Source organism: Dermochelys coriacea, chromosome 19 (assembly GCF_009764565.3).
Source record: "Dermochelys coriacea isolate rDerCor1 chromosome 19, rDerCor1.pri.v4, whole genome shotgun sequence".
Taxonomy (NCBI): Eukaryota; Metazoa; Chordata; order Testudines; family Dermochelyidae; genus Dermochelys; species Dermochelys coriacea.
In genome coordinates, this window is record NC_050086.2 from 15583726 (window position 1) to 15601523 (window position 17798).

General features: G+C 46.7%; 1 long non-coding RNA gene across 1 annotated transcript; it reads right to left on the reverse strand.

The window, feature by feature from the left end:
• Positions 1 to 3430: 3430 nt before the first annotated feature.
• On the reverse strand, positions 3431 to 16145 carry LOC122458246. The gene is made up of 3 exons (XR_006278170.1): positions 16133 to 16145; positions 3994 to 4109; positions 3431 to 3727 (listed from the first exon to the last, which is right to left on the reverse strand). It is a non-coding gene; the product is annotated as an uncharacterized LOC122458246 (long non-coding RNA).
• Between the last annotated feature and the right edge of the window lie 1653 nt (positions 16146 to 17798).

Below are 17798 nucleotides of genomic sequence, written 5' to 3' on the forward strand. Positions count from 1 at the left end.
TCCATGAACTTATCTAGTTCTTTTTTTGAACCCAGTAATAGTTTTGGCCTTCACAATGTCCCCTGGCAATGATTTCCACAGGCTGACTGTGCATTGTTTGAAAGAATACTTCCTTATGTTTGTTTGAAACCCGCTGCCTGTTCATTTCATTGGGTGACCCCTGGTTCTGATGTTACGTGAAGGGGGAAATAACACTTCCCTAGTCACTCTCTCCACCCCAGTCACGATTTTAGAGACCTCTGTCCTATCCCCCCCCCCCTTGTCGTCTCCTTTTTAAATCTCTCCTCACAGGGAAGCTGCTTCAGGCCTCTAATTATTTGTGTTGTTCTTTCTCTGTACTTTTTCCAGTTCTAACGTATCTTTTTTGAGATGGGGCAATCAGAACTGCACGCAATATTCAAGATGTAGGTGAACCATGGATTTATACCGAGGCATTATATTTTCGGTCTCATCTCTTACCTAATAGCACCTAACTTCCTTTAACTGTTTTGACGGCTGGGGCACTCTGAGCCATGGTTTTCAGAGAACTATCTATGATGACTCCCAGATCTCGTTCTTGAGTGGTGACAGTTACTTTAGACCCTCTCATTTTGAATACATAGTTAGGATCATGTTTTCCAATGGGCATTAGTTTGCATTTATCAACATTGAATTTCATCTGCCATTCTGTTGCCCAGTCACCCAGTTTGGTGAGATACCTTTGTAATGCTTCAGAATCTGCTTCGGACTTAACTATCATGAGTAATTTTTTTCATCTGGAAATTTTGCCACCTCACTGTTTAACACCTTTTCCAGATCTTTTATGAATATGTTGAATAGGACTGATCCCAGCACAGACCCCTAGGGGACACCACTCTCCATTCTGAAAACTGACCATTTATTCTTACGCTTTGTTTCCTATCTTTTCACCAGTTACCAATCCATGAGAGAACCTTCCCTCTAATCCCATGACTCCTTACTTTGCTTAAGAGCCTTTGGTGAGGGACCTTGTCAAAGACTTTCTGAAAATCTAAGTACACTATATCCACTGGATCACCCTTGTCCACATGCTTTTTGACCGCCTCAAAGAATTCTAGTAGATTGGTGAGACATGATTTCCCTTCACAAGAGCCATGTTGACTTTTCTCTAACATATCATGTTAATCTATGTGTCTGATAATTCTGTTCTTTACTATGGTTTCAACCAGTTTGCCTGGTACTGAAGTTAGATGGCCTGTTATTGCCAGGATTGCCTCTGAAGCCTTCTTTAAAAATCAGCGTTATATTAGCTATCTGCTAGTCATCTGGTACAGAAGCTGATTTAAGTGATCAGTTACATACCACAGTTAGTAGTTCTGCAATTTCAAATTTGAGTTCCTTCAGAACTCTTGGGTGAATCCCATCGTGTCCTGGTGATTTATTAATGTGTAATTCACAGGCACTTTGTGCTGAAAGGATGAAAGGTACAATTTAGTTTGTTCCTGTGTGTGTTTTCTTACTAATGTATAAAGAGACCCTGAAAGATTTTTGTTTAAAAATTGTTTTTTCCCTCCCATTTGTTTATTTTTTCTTAAGACACAAGAGGAACAGTCAGGTTGGTCTATCACAGGTTTGCAGGAGGACTCCCTGGAGATCTCCACGATATGGATTATGAGCCTGATCCAAACCCATTGAAATCAATGGGAGTTTATGATAAAGGAAAATTGGGTCTGAAGTGAGACACATACTTTGTAGCCAAGGGGACTTGAGAGGTGCGTGTAATATATTTAGTATAGTTATTGTACAATACCTATACTCATCACATATTACAGCTGGAGAACATAACCACAGTCACATTTGCTCTAGTGTCTCCAGTATGAAGGGCCTTTTCCAGCTGCTTGCGACTTCCAGAGACTTTCACGTTTTGGACTGAAATTCTCGAGCTCTGGCTGTACCCAGGAGTGAATTTTGATTTGTGAAAATCTGAGAGAAAACAATTCTTTCACTCCACACCTCCCTCTCATTCACGACATATCCCCCTGCAGGCCCAATTCTGCTCTCAGTTGCACCCATCTATATTCAGAGTAAATACATTTACTGCATTGGTTTGCTCCAGATTCATATTGTTCTCATTCTAAACAGAATTAGACCTGGAATGGGACACCGAGCAGGGGATCCCTGCTTCCTTCACTACAAACCATCCAACCTTGTCACTGAGGTGTCATACAGCCAGCACAAGACTTATACTTAAGTCCCACTTAAGACTTCAAATTAGATCTTAAATGGGATCTAGGTGCTACATAGGCTTTCTGTTGGCCCTCTATAGATGACTGAGTGAGGCAAGGGTCCTGGGGAAGTAGCATAATGTGATCATGTAATTAAAGATGGTGTCATGATTACAGCGGGGTGAAACTTTTCATCCAAAACCTTATTTCAGTGAAAAATGCAGATTTGGCGACTGAAACATTTCATGAATACAGGTTGGTTTCACCATATTGTTCACGTTGGGGGGGTGGGGGGGGAACCTCCCAAAAGTCAAATTGTTTCAAGTTTGATTCAAAACTCCTTTTTCATTTCAAAATGTCTTTCAATTTTATTTTAAAAATTCAAAAATGTTAAAATAATGCCTGAAATTGGAATGAAACGTATTGTTTTGGGATCAAACAAAACATGTTCCTTGACCCAAAATGATTTTTTTCAACTTTTTGATTCAGCAGAAGTTTCATTTTTGAGTTGACTCAAAACAATTCTCCTCCCTCCACTCTGATTTTTCAGAATTGCCCCAAACCAAAAATTCAGCTATCAGCTCCAGTCATAATGCATGTACACCAGAAGGACAAGGAAAGAGTAACCGTAATTCTTTCACTTCTCGATTTTTCAGTGCTTTAACTTTGCAACCTTCACACTTTCTCAGTGCAGTTGGGAGTAGCTTTCCATTTGTCAGCTGAACGTGAACTCTCCTAAGATCTGGGAGTGCTTGCATTCAAGGTGTTGGTTTCAGCCCCTCGCTAAAAAAAGAACAGGAGGACTTGTGGCACCTTAGAGACTAACAAATTTATTTGAGCATAAGCTTTCGTGAGCTTATGCATCTGATGAAGTGAGCTGTAGCCCACAAAAACTTATGCTTAAATAAATTTGTTAGTCTCTAAGGTGCCACAAGTCCTCCTGTTCTTTTTGCAGATACAGACTAACACTGCTGCTACTCTGAAGCCCCTCTCTAATACAGGTGTAACCTTTGAGTGGACTAGAGTTCACTTCATTTCCCGTCCCCAATACCTTAACCCCCCCCCCCCCCGAGTTCAGTCTCAGGATTTTCAGCAAGGATTGCACAGAGTCAACCTCCCCACATTCAAATCCCAAAAGGAACTAAAGAAATGAATTTAATTAAATAACTTTATAAAATCGTATGATAAAGAAACAAATAATAATCTAATTTTTACAGCATGACATGGCTATTTTATAATCCACAGACATTATCTTCACAGTTATACAGAAACATAAATAAAGGAAACAAATTAAAGTCTGAACATTTCAGTCCACACAGAAACACCGTGAGAAGAAACAGAAGGTTCCCAGAAGCGTAGGGTTAGTTCACCTAAGTCTCCGTTCGAGTCTTTGATCACCAAATCTAGACAATCTGCTGATCTAAAAACACCTTCCCTCCCCTTGCTTGCAGGGCTCTTCTGCTGGAATCCAGGGAGACTCTACCCCTGCTGACATCTCTGCCAGCCAGCCCGCCGACGGATTAACCCACTGCTCAGTTACGTGTCTAGATTTAAAGAAAACCCCGTTACAAGAAAATACAAATCTGAGACTAGCAAACCAGAAATGACTCTTTCCCCATTGCTACAGTTAAAGAAAAGTGGGTGGATCGCACTAGTTGAGACAATGTAACTAGAACAGTTTGGCTAAAATCAAAACAACAGTCAAAGTGTACAATTAAAACAGAAGAAGTGATTTTCCCCTCCCAGTTTCCCCTGGCGATAATTAGCATTGCCCAGGCTTCCCCGTTCGAGGGTTAACAACAGCACTAACCTGCTGCAAAATGCTTCAGACTTAGGGACAACAACCTGCTTCCTGCTCCTACACTCAGCTTCTCCCAACTCACCCAGGGCACATGGCCCCCTGCAACGCACCTGCCCTCAAGGCATCTGATCCCCGCAACAGGGAACCTAGTGGACCCAAAACTACCACACCCAATTCCAGAAGCTTCTGGATGGGGAGTGCTAAATCTGCCTAGCAACAATGACCCAGACACAGCTCACTCCTCTCTCCCCCCAATGGGTCTCTTAAAGAAGTGTCTCCCTATTAGGCACATGGGTTACACAGGCAAATGTACATTCCAGATATATACCCTAATCATCTTTAAAAGCCCACACGAATGAATTAATTCAGTGAAAGAAGGCTTGTAATTTCTGGTGTCCTGGGAAAGCAATTGTAATTCATCCAATTACTTTTGTTATGAGTAGAGAGGGGTGAATTGATTTGCAAAACCCTTGAAGTTAACCAAATTTGGTTAATTGTTGTTGCTGTAGTTTTCTGATCTTCTCATTTTCCCAGACTGAGAAGGAAGGAGGTGTATAAATTACTCTAACAATGGATGTGGGTATCAGGTTGCATACTGCTTTGGATTACTTCAGGATGAAAGTCACAATAGAAATGTAAGAGCATTATCATCAAATTTTCTCTCTGCACCCTAACAAGGAAATTCAGAAGTGGATGTTTCCAAGAAGAGCGCTTTATAATTCAGATTCGAAAATAAGGTCTGCACCGAGGATTTGCAGGCCCGGATTAAGGCCTAGGTACTGTGAGTAGAATGCTCCAAAGAAGTTAAACTTCTAACTTCTGTTTAGGCTCCGAACTTTCATTGATTTCAGTGGAAGTTAGGAACCTAAATAGCCGACTTCCTTTTGAGCATTCCACCCTAAAGACTTGTGCAAAGTGCCCTAGCTTCTGCAGCCATGTGATTACATGAGAATCTTAGCTTTCATTACCAACAACAGCAACAAAGACTCTAGCTGTTATGGTGGGGAAGAAGAGCTTGAAAACATGAATTAAATGTAACTGATGCAGTGACATTTAATTCAAATGGAAATTTAACAAAAAATGCAGCCGGAAGCAGACACTGAGGATTTCAGCCCAAACACTTAAAAATTCGCAGTTATAAGCAACTGAAAACAGACTCTTATAATAGGAAGTGTTGGGAAAGCTGGCCTATAAGAGCAGTTTGCAGAGTAGCAGCCGCGTTAGTCTGTATCCGGAAAAAGAAAAAGAGGACTTGTGGCACCTTAGAGACTAACAAATTTATTTGAGCATAAGCTTTCATGATCTACAGCTCACCTGTATTTCTCCCGGGGAATAAAGGTTCCCTGGACATTTCCTGGAGGCTGAGCCGTATCTAGCTGGCTGCAAGGCCCCGGAGCAGTAGATGTGTGCATGACATGGGTGGTCTGCTTTCTCTAGGGAATGCCAGGAGGGCACTAGCAGGCCTTCCCCACCCCCGCAACTTTAATAAGCAGTTGGCCGCATGCCAAGTATTTGTGAATCCAGAGCACCCCATGATGTGTGACCTAGTTCTTCATTGGTCCACTGACCCTTTATTTCTGTCCTATTTCTAGGCTCTGATTGATCCTGCTGTTGCCATAGAGACTGAGCTCCATCTCCTCCCTTCCATCCATGGCACCAAGAAGGCATTGGCTAGCTTTTGTTTCATCAACCCTCGCCAAGACACACATCCGGCTCCTGATTCTCCCCACTCGGCCAGTGGAGCTAAGGGCGGGTTGATTCACCGTGACTGGAGGGGGAAAGATTTCCTTGCCCTTCACGGGGATCCCATTAAACTTGCTTTCTGCACCCCCACCTTACTAGGCCAAGCCACAGGCTCTGCACAGGGGTTCCCGTCACTTACCCTGCACTCTGCCCCCACAGGCCTCCTGTGTGTGTCGCTACAGTTGGAAACTTGCTTCTGCTCCAGGTGTATTTTATCCCTGACACTGAGTGCTCAGCAAATCCTCCCCTGCTCTGCGCACATGGGACAGGGGAGTCGGTTCCTGTTATGGACTGGGAGCTGAGGGGCATTGATAATGACTGGGGATGAGAGACTCACAAGTTTAGGAAGAAGCCTAGGGTTGGGGAGAGGGGCTGAATTGTGCTGTGGGAGATTGTGGGGGTAGTGTGGATGGCACACACTGTGTTGTGGGGGTTGTATTGTGCAGGGTGGTATGCTGCATTAGAGCAGGTTACAGCTGTAGGGCTGTCAGAAAGGGCTGTTGCAATGGGGGAGGTGAGGGGTTTGTGCAGTGGGAGGCGGATGGTTGTGCTGTGGGAGGTGGGGGGTTGTGCTTTGGAGGATGAGGGGGGTTGCGCTGTGGTTGGGGAGGAGGTTGCACTATGGGAGGTGTGTGGGTGGGGGGGGTTTATGCTGAAAAATGGTCAGAATGATACCTCTTTCATTACCCCACTGCCAGCTGAATTCCCAGGATATATTGTTCTCCCACCTTCGTTGTCTTGGTGAAGACACTGAATTGTGACTTAGAATGCAAACCCCATGTGTGACCTTGGGCAAGTGCCCTAATTTCTCTGTGCCTCAGTTCCCCATCCATAAAAATGAGGATAAGAAGATGTCCTCGCTCCCATGCTTTGTCCGGTCCATTTAGCTATAAGCTCTTCATTGCAGGTATTGCATCTGACCAAGTGTTTGTGCAGCATCCGGTACAGTGGGGCCCTGGTACAGTGGGACCACAGTCTCTAATACAGTACAATACTATTACAAATAAATAACAATTAGGGCTGTCAATTAATCGCAGTTAACTCACATGATTAACTCAAAAAATTAATCATGATTTAAAAAATTAATCACAGTTTTAATGACACTGTTAAACAATAGAGTACCAACAGAAATGTATTGAATATTTTGGGATGTTTTTCTACATTTTCAAATATATTGATTTCATTTACAACACAGAATACAAAATGTACAGTGCTTACTTTATATTATTTTTATTACCAATATTTTCACTGTAAAAATGGTATACAAAAGAAATACTATTTTTCAATTCACCTCATACAAGTACTATCATGCAATCTTTATCGTGAAAATGCAACTTACAAATGTAGATTTTTTTTTGTTACGTAACTGCACTCAAAACCAAAACAATGTAAAACATCAGAGCCTGCAAGTTCATAGAATCTCAAAGTTGGAAGGGACCTCAGGAGATCATCTAGTTCAACCCCCTGACCAATCCCCAATTTTTGCCCCTGATCCCTAAATGGCCCCCTCAAGGATTGAACTCACGAGGTGGGTTTAGCAGGCCAATTCTCAAAACACTGAGCTATCCCTCCCTCAGTCCTACCACTTGTTCAGCCAATCACTAAGATAAACAAGTTTGTTTACATTTACAGGAGATAATGCTGCCCACTTCTTATTTACAATGTCACAAGAAAGTGAGAAAAGGCATTCGCACGGGACTTTTGTAGCCGGCATTGCAAGGTATTTATGTGCCAGATATACTAAATGTTCGTATGCCCATTCATGTTTCAGCCACCATTCCAGAGGACATGCTTCCATGCCGATGATGCTTGTTAAAAAAATAATGCATTAATTAAATTTGTGGCTGAACTCCTTGGGGAAGAATTGTATGTCCCCTGCTCTGTTTTACCCACATTCTGCCATATATTTCATGTTCTAGCAGTCTCGGATGATGACTCAGCACATGTTGTTCATTTTAAGAACACTTTTGCTGCAGATTTGACAAAACGCAAAGAAGGTACCAATGTGAGATTTCTAAAGATAGCGACAGCACTCGATCCAAGGTTTAAGAATCTGAAGTGCCTTCCAAAATCTGAGAGGGATAAGGTGTGGAGCATGCTTTCAGAAGTCTTAAAAGAGCAACACTCTGATGCAGAAACTACAGAACCCGAACTACTAAAAAAGAAAACCAACCTTCTGCTGGTGGCATCTGACTCAGATGATGAAAATGAACATGCGTCGGTTCACTCTGCTTTGGATTGTTATCAAGCAGAACCTGTCATCAGCATGGACACACGTCCTTTGGAACAGTGGATGAAGCATCATATGAATCTTTAGCGCATCTGGTGCGTAAATATCTTGCAACGCCGGCTGCAACAGTGTCATGCGAATGCCTGTTCTCACTTTCAGGTGAATTGTAAACAAGAAGCAGGCAGCATTATCTCCTGCAAAGGTAAACAAACTTGTTTGTCTGAGCGATTGGCTGAACAAGAAATAGGACTGAATGGATTGTAGGCTTTGAAGTTTTACATTGTTTTGTTTTTGAGTGTACTTTTTTTTGTACATAATTCTACATTTGTAAGTTCAACTTTCATGATAAAGAGATTGCACTACAGTACTTGTATGAGTTGAATTGAAAAATACTATTTCTTTTGTTTTTTACAGTGCAAATATTTGTAACCAAAAATAAATATAAAGTGAGCACTGTGCACTTTGTATTCTGTGTTGTAACTGAAATCAATATATTTGAGAATGTAGAAAACATCCAAAAATATTTAAATAAATGGTATTCTCTTATTGTTTAACAGTGCAATTAATTGCTTGAGAGCCCTTATAATAACAGTAGTATTCTGAGTCTCTTCTAAGCGTAACTCTAAACAGTTAACCTGGATGGAAAGTCTAAGAGGATTTTTGTAGAGTATGGACTGAGCACACGTCTGGCCACCAGGAGAGCTGGATTCTGTCACTGATTCCGTTTTTGACCTTGGGGAAACTGAGTCACAGGACAGGAAAGTGACTTGCCCATCTGTAAAATGGAATAAACAACACTTACCTGTTCCCAGTGAAGGATGAGTCTGAATTTGTTGTTTGTACAGCAAGGTGAGATCCTCAAAAAAAGGGTGCTAGAGAAGTGCAAAGTGTGATTAATTGCATTGTTGTTACAATGGTGCTTTGAGACACTTAGGCTGACGATGCCAAAGGAAGACAAAGGGTTAGAATACATGATTTGCACTGCATCCTGGGAAACTTTTGCAGCACATTCCCACATCTGTCTGGAAACACAGCGCGTTCCCACATCCTTTTGACTTCATAAAAAGAAAAGGAGTACTTGTGGCACCTTAGAGACTAACAAATTTATTAGAGCATAAGCTTTCGTGAGCTACAGCTCACTTCATCGGATGCATTTAAAAGCTTATGCTCTAATAAATTTGTTAGTCTCTAAGGTGCCACAATTACTCCTTTTCTTTTTGCGAATACAGACTAACACGGCTGCTACTCTGAAACCTATCTTTTGACTTCATGTTTCTTTTCCCAGCCCCTGACCGTTCCTAATGCCAAGCCTTCTGTTCGGCCCTTATATGCACCCAGACCGAGCTCTCAAAGACCATAGTAATAATACCATCAGCCCTACACCTGGGTGAGTTAAAGCTCCACTTTCTACAACTGCTTAGCAGTTCTCCAGCAGGGTCCTGAGACCTTTGCAGAAGCAGAGTTCTAAGTCCGGATCCTGTACAGAAATCCAAGGCTTTGTCAATGCCTCCTCCGTGCCCCTCATCTTGGACCCAGAGTTCTTGCTGTTAAACATGCTTGTTCTGCACCAGGCTCCAGTGGGACTTCCCGAGCCAGAGAGGCAGATCAGTGAGAATAAGAATGGCACTTTTTAATATTTAAACAAAAGTGTTTGATCTTTAAACCATAAGGTTGTTCAGAAGTTCAGCCAGCAATAGAGCAAAGCTGGTTACTGGCTCCATGCCTGCTCCAGCAGCTTCCTGCATTTCAACAGAGAGATCAGGAGGCAGATGGATGCAAACTGGCCTCCAAAATCTAAGCCCAATTCTGGGGGTGAGTGCTGGTTTGTATTTTTGGGGTATTGGCTCAAACCAGCTCCAGGACCAGCTGCCTCCCTCCTCCTGCAGTTTGGACTCATCATAGGGTTTGCATACAATCAAATAGCTCATAGATTTTCAGGCCAGAAGGGACCGTCATGATCATCTAGTCTGACCTCCTGCACATCACAGGCCACAGAATTTTGTCCAGCCCCTCCAGCAAGTGACGAATGCTCCATGCTGCAGAGGAAGGTGAAAAAAACCCAATGTCTTTGCCAATCTGACCTGGGGAAAATTCCTTCCCATCCCCAAATCTGGTGATCAGTTAGATCCTGAGCATGGGGGCAAGATCCACCAGCCAGATACCTGGGAAGAAATTCTCTATAGTAACTCAGAGCCCTCCCCATCTAGTGTCCCATCACCAGCCGTTACAGATATTTGCTACTAGCAGTCTCAGATGGGTCACATGCCATTGTAGGCAGTCTCATCACACCATCCCCTCCATAAACTTGTCAAGCTCAGTCTTAAAACCAGTTCGGCTTTTTGCCTCCAGTGCTCCCCTGCAGTCACCCAAGGCTAGCCAGACTCATGCAAGGCTAGCCAGACTCATCTCTGGCTGCCAGACGACTCCATCCATCCTTATGGGGTGAGAGCCAGGCCTCCGCTCCAGGGAGGTTCTTTGGCTTCTGATACCTAGGATTAGCTAAGGAGCTAAGAAGGAAGCCGCAGTTTGCTCATAACATGATAGCCCGTCTAGGAACAGGGACAAGCTGAAGAGAACACCGGCTGCTGCTCCAGCTCCAGGCTTTGGGCTTGATTCGCACAGCCCTTCATGGGAGAGGCCCAGGCCATTGCAAAGGTCATGTGTGCATCACAACTGCGTGATCCTCTGGCCCCCTTAGCATAGCAGAGGTGTACGTGGATACACACACAAGGGAGCCGGAGGCAGATCCTTCTCAACAACCGGGTTCACGCCCTTGAACACATGCCTAAAGGAAGTCAGGTACTGCCCCATCATCACCAGCTTCAGTGTCAGAGTAGCAGCCATGTTAGTCTGTATTCGCAAAAAAGAAAAGGAGTAATTGTGGCACCTTAGAGACTAACAAATTTATTTGAGCATAAGCTTTTGTGAGCTACAGCTCACTTCATTGGATGCATTTGGTGGAAAATACAGTGGGGAGATTTATATACACACACAGAGAACATGAAACAATGGGTTTTATCATATACACTGTAAGGAGAGTGATCACTTAAGATGAGCTATTACCAGCAGGAAGGAGGGTGGGAAGGAGGAAAACCTTTTGTGGTGATAATCAAGGTGGGCCATTTCCAGCAGTTGACAAGAACGTCTGAGGAACAGTGGGGGGTGGGATAGGGGGAGAAATAACATGGGGAAATAGTTTTACTTTATGTAATGACCCATCCACTCCCAGTCTCTATTCAAGCCTAAGTTAATTGTATCCAGTTTGCAAATTAATTCCAATTCAGCAGTCTCTCGTTGGAGTCTGTTTTTGAAGTTTTTTTGTTGAAGGATAGCCACTCTCAGGTCTGTAATCGTGTGACCGGAGAGATTGAAGTGTTCTCCGACTGGTTTTTGAATGTTATAATTCTTGATGTCTGATTTGTGTCCATTTATTCTTTTACGTAGAGACTGTCCAGTTTGGCCAATGCACATGGCAGGGGGCATTGCTGGCACATGATGGCATATATCACATTGGTAGATGTGCAGGTGAACGAGCCTCTGATAGTGTGGCTGATGTGATTAGGCCCTATGATGGTGTCCCCTGAATAGATATGTGGACAGAGTTGGCAACGGGCTTTGTTGCAAGGATAGGTTCCTGGGTTAGTGGTTCTGTTGTGTGGTGTGGGGTTGCTGGTGAGTATTTGCTTCAGGTTGGGGGGCTGTCTGTAAGCAAGGATTGGCCTGTCTCCCAAGATCTGTGAGAGTGATGGGTCATCCTTCAGGATAGGTTGTAGATCCTTGATGATGCACTGGAGAGGTTTTAGTTGCAGGCTGGAGGTGATGGCTAGTTGGGTTCTGTTATTTTCTTTGTTGGGCCTGTCCTGTAGTAGGTGACTTCTGGGTACTCTTCTGGCTCTGTCAATCTGTTTCTTCACTTCAGCAGGTGGGTATTGTAGTTGTAAGAATGCTTGATAGAGATCTTGTAGGTGTTTGTCTCTGTCTGAGGGGTTGGAGCAAATGCGGTTGTATCATAGAGCTTGGCTGTAGACAATGGATCGTGTGGTGTTGTCTGGATGAAAGCTGGAGGCATGTAGGTAGGAACAGTGGACAGTAGGTTTCCGATATAGGGTGGTGTTTATGTGACCATCGCTTATTAGCACTGTAGTGTCCAGGAAGATGATCTCTTGTGTGGACTGGTCCAGTCTGAGGTTGATGGTGGGATGGAAATTGTTGAAATCATGGTGGAATTCCTCAAGGGCTTCTTTTTCATGGGTCCAGATGATGAAGATGTCATCAATGTAGCGCAAGTAGAGTAGGGGCATTAGGGGACGAGAGCTGAGGAAGCGTTGTTCTAAGTCAGCCATAAAAATGTTGGCATACTGTGGGGCCATGCGGGTACCCATCGCAGTGCCGCTGATTTGAAGGTATACATTGTCCCCAAATGTGACATAGTTATGGGTGAGGACAAAGTCACAAAGTTCAGCCACCAGGTTTGCCGTGACATTATTGGGGATACTGTTCCTGACGGCTTGTAGTCCATCTTTGTGAGGAATGTTGGTGTAGAGGCTTCTACATCCATAGTGGCCAGGATGGTGTTTTTAGGAAGATCACCAATGGACTGTAGTTTCCTCAGGAAGTTAGTGGTGTCTCGAAGATAGCTGGGAGTGCTGGTAATGTAGGGCCTGAGGAGGGAGTCTACATAGCCAGACAATCCTGCTGTCGGGGTGCCAATGCCTGAGATGATGGGGCGTCCAGGATTCCCAGGTTTATGGATCTTGGGTAGCAGATAGAATACCCCAGGTCGGGGTTCTAGGGGTGTGTCTGTGCGGATTTGTTCTTGTGCTTTTTCAGGGAGTTCCTTGAGCAAATGCTGTAGTTTCTTTTGGTAACTCTCAGTGGGATCAGAGGGTAATGGCTTGTAGAAAGTGGTGTTGGAGAGCTGCCTAGTAGCCTCTTGTTCATACTCCGACTTATTCATGATGACGACAGCACCTCCTTTGTCAGCCTTTTTGATTATGATGTCAGAGTTGTTTCTGAGGCTGTGGATGGCATTTTGTTCTGCACGGCTGAGGTTATGGGGCAAGTGATGCTGCTTTTCCACAATTTCAGCTCGTGCATGTCGGCGGAAGCACTCTATGTAGAAGTCCAGTCTGTTGTTTCGACCTTCAGGAGGAGTCCACCCAGAATCCTTCTTTTTGTAGTGTTGGTAGGAAGGTCTCTGTGGGTTAATATGTTGGTCAGAGGTGTGTTGGAAATATTCCTTGAGTCAGAGACGTCGAAAATAGGATTCTAGGTCACCACAGAACTGTATCATGTTCGTGCGGGTGGAGGGGCAAAAGGAGAGCCCCCGAGATAGGACAGATTCTTCTGCTGGGTTAAGAGTATAGTTGGATAGATTAACAATATTGCTGGGTGGGTTACAGAAACCACTGTTGTGGCCCCTTGTGGCATGTAGTAGTTTAGATAGCTTAGTGTCCTTTTTCTTTTGTAGAGAAGCAAAGTGTGTGTTGTAGATGGCTTGTCTAGTTTTTGTAAAGTCCAGCCACGAGGAAGTTTGTGTGGAAGGTCTAGGAGTGTCTAGGAGTGTGGGAGGGTTGGATCCAGGCTTTTGAGGCTTCCTGGGGAAGTGGAGACACAGGAGGAGGATGGGGTCTGAGGCTCCCAGAACTTCCTGGCCCTGGTGTGTGGTTTTGCTTTTCAGCATAGCCCCCCTTTCTGGGGAAGAACCAGGGGATAGGTGTGGGGATGGGAGGTTGTGGGGCAGGATCTGGGGCAGAGAGAGCTCAGAGCTAGGGAGAACTTGGAACTGGGTGCAGGGGGGAGGAGAGCTTGGAGCTGAAGGCAGGGTAATGGTGATGGTGTGGGGGGGAAGTATGAGATTGCTTGTGGGGCAGGGAGACCTTGGAGCAAGGTATGGGGTAATGTGGGGAGGATGAGCATGGGGGCTGGGTGTGGTATGGATAGAGCTCTTAGCTGGGTGCGGGCAGTGTGTGGGGGAGATCAGGGGCTGGGTGTGGGGCAGGGAGAGCACTGAGCTGTGTGTGGGGCAATGTGGGGGGAAGGGAAGGAGTTGGGGGCAGCAGGAGGGGAGCATGTGTGGAGCTGGACACAGGGGGGAGAATGTGGACTGGGTATGGGGGTGCTGCAGGGCCAGGGGGAAAGTTTGGCGCTGGGTGTGGGGGCACGGCTGGCTGCAGGGCAGGGGAGGGAGAGCTCTGGCCCCCTTCCTTAGGAAAATGCTGGTTGCACTCCTGCCCATGGGGCTTGGCAGGGGTCAGTGCTAGGCCTGACGCTAGTCGACATTTTCATCAATGGTCTGGAAGGAAATTTCAGATTTCAGAGATTGGCTTGAGTGGGAAGCAATGGCGAGGAGAGGGCATCAGACAGGGTGATCTGGATCGCTTGGTAACCCAGGCCTGTCAAACACTGTCAAATGGAAAGTTGTAAGTGTAGGAACAAGGCATGCAGTGGGGGCTGTGTCCTGCGAAGCAGCGCCCCGACATGCCATGATCTACAGGGGATTAGGGATCAGAGTAGCAGCCGTGTTAGTCTGTATTCGCAAAAAGAAAAAAGAAAAGGAGTAGCCGTGGCACCTTAGAGACTAACAAATTTATTAGAGCATAAGCTTTCGTGAGCTACAGCATCCGATGAAGTGAGCTGTAGCTCACGAAAGCTTATGCTCTAATAAATTTGTTAGTCTCTAAGGTGCCGCGGGTACTCCTTTTCTTTTTTCTTTTAGGGGATTAGGGAGTAGCTGTAGAGAGAGGATTTTACCTCTGCATGTGGCACTGGTGAAACAGACACTAGAATGATCTGTGCCCTTCTGCTGTCCCCATTGTAAAGAGGATGTGGAAACACTGCTGTAGAGGGCTCCGCAAAAAGGCACAGAACTGCTCTGAGGGCTGGAGAAAACGCCTCGCAGCGAGACACTGGCTCAGTCTAGCTGATCACAACGAAGACTGAGAGGTGACTCGATTATGGGGTGTCAGGACCTTCACAAGGAGAAAACACCAGGTGCGAGAGGGCGCTGCAATTTAGTGGAGAAAGGCAGGACGAGAGCCAACCGCTGGAAGCTGAGGCCAGACACATTCCAAGTAGAAAGAAGGCACTTTTCTTTTTTCTTTTTAAACAGTGAGGGCGAAAAAGGATTGGAACAAACTCCCAAGGGAAACCACTGGTGGATTCCTCATCCCTTGGAGTCTTCACATCCAGAAGATTTGTTTTAGCCAACCCCAAGTCACAGGTACCGACTTTCCAATGTGGCGGGGGGGGGGGCTAGACTCAGGCCCCACTCCTGCTCCACCCCTTCCCCAAGGGCCCGCCCCTGCTCCACCTCTTCACACCCCCACCCTTCCCCTTCTCCCAAGCCCCACCCCACCTCTTTCTGCCCCATTCCACCCCCTCCCCTGAGCGTGCCACGCCCTTGCTGCTCCCCTCTTCCCTCCCCAGCCTCCTGCACACTGCAAAACAGCTGATCGCAGCGGTTGGGAGGTGCAGGGAGAGAGGGGGAAACACTGATTGGCGGGGCCCACCAGTAAGCAGGAGGCACTGGGGGGAAGAGGGAAGCTGATAGGGGGCCTGCCGTGGATGCTTCAGCCCCAGAGCAGCAGCAGAGTTGGCGCCTATGCTCCAAGTTATGATTTAGTCAAACACAAGTTATTGAGCTTAATTCAGAGCATCTGGGGGGAAAGGACTGGCCTGTGCTATAAAGGAGGTCAGACTAGATGATCTAATGGTCTCTCAGGACTCTGAGCTCTCGGATAACAGTCTCCTGAAAACCCTTTAGGGCACTGATGCAAAGTCGACGTTTCCCCAGGAAGCCGACACATGCAGTGAAATATTCCATTGAATCAAAAATCACATTTTCCACTTAACGCCCGGGTTGGCACAAAACATTATCAGCCCTAGTACAAATGGACGGATCCAAGGCCCCCAGTCTGGTGCTTGGAGCCGCAATAGCAGGTGTGGAAGGAGCCATGTCTAGCCCTTCATGTCTGGAGAGGAGGCCGCCCTGAAGCAGAGTTCGAGGGGGAGGATGAATAATGAGGCACTGCAGTGCATTGTCTCTCTCTCTCTCTCTCAAAGGGCCCGGGGCCCTGCTGACACATGTCCCTTCAATGGAGCTGCCCCCCTTTACTCCCGTGGGGAATTCAGCCCTGAGCTGGGGTTGGCAGCCAGTCCCACCTCCCTGCACACCCCCTCAGGGCATTCCCCCCCACCCCGAGAGCACAGTTTTTTTCTTTTCACCCTGAGCAGGTCAGATGTGGCTGGGAATTGGCCTTTTGTGCCCCAGAGACAGACTCTGAAACCCCTCCCTAATCCTTAGGCTCATCAGCGCTTTACAAACTCCAGGGAGGGGCCTTTCCCCTGCCCCCAGCTAATGGATCTCAAACCTGTTGCTATGTGCTAGAAAAGGCCCTTCCTCCCCCCAAACCCTCTTCTCTAGCCCCCCATTTCTCTCCTCTCCGTTATTTTCCTTAGAAGGCTTCATGGAGCCCTCAGCTCATCATATACATGTGCATGCACACTCCCCTGGCCCCCAGACACATGTGCACATACAAATATACACATACACACACTCATGCACACGCCACTCAGTGCCTGCTGCTCCTGGAGCTGATGCCAGGAGCGGCCAGTGGCCCGAGCCCTGAGCTGGCTGCAGTCCCTGCTCATGAGACCTGCCACAGCCCCTCCCTACTGCGCTGCCAGGAGTCCTTTCCTTGCGTGCGGGACAGAGGGCCCTTAGCTTCCTCTTGTTTCAGGCCTGGCCATGTGGCTGCCACATCACATGGTGGGGGGAGGTGGGATCTTGCTATTGCTGTCCCCCACCCCCATTCACACTCTTGGGGGGCCTTGTAGATTTCCCTTGCCACATTATATGTGCATCTCACAAAGCTGCTGCCACCAGCCCCTCTCCACTCCCCCACCCTCCCGAGCACATAAGGTGGGGGCCTTTGGCTGTGGGGAGAGTTTGCAGCCAGCCAGCCTGCTCCTCTTGGGAAGGGCCAGCAAGTGACTCTGCATGAAGTCTCTGCTCAGCCAGCAGGAGGGTCTGTGCCAGCACCATGCCAGAATTGCTGGTACCAGAGCTTTAGGGACCCCTGCCACGCAGAGGGCAGATACACCAGCACTTCCCCCACCTCTTCCCCCCACTCCTGAATCCGTGTTCTTCCTTCCAAGTGAGGCAGTTCTAGCAAGAGGCCAACTGGCAGCCATGAGCTGTGCACTGCACCTGGGTCTGCCGCTCTGTCCCTGCATCATTGCTGCATCCCGTAGTGTGACCCAGACCGCAAGGACACAAGGCCTCTGGAGGCTGATGCAAGAGCCTCCTTCTCTGCAGCTTAGGATGCATTTTCCTGGCTCTTTCCCCTTCATCAACTCTCAGTCTCCTTCCAAACCTCACCTGGAAACTTCCCTTTGTAGGGCCAACTCCATGCCCAGGTTGTGCTGCTGTGGGAATCCCTATCAGACCGGGAAAAACAGGCATGCTAGAGCAGTGGTTCCCAAGCACCAGTCCATGCCCTGGAGCTGGTTCTAAAGCCATTCTAGAACCCCCCTCCTTTCTGCCTTCATAGGGAGTCTCTGGTGGGCTTTGCTCTCTGTCTGCCCAATGACTGGGTACACCCTACCCTGCAGAGGCAGCCCTGCGGATCACGCCACCGCAGTGTGGGAGAGGCCCCAAATAACGGGAGTGACCCAAAGTACTGAGTCAGGGATGCCCGAGGACAAGGGCTTGAGGGAGGCGGCAGGCAGATGTCATGTGGCCAAAATCTTAGAGGAGCAAACTCTGCAATGGTCTGCGGGCTAGGAGGGATGAAGCACAATCAGACATGGGAGGATCCTTTTGCATATGGCTAAACCC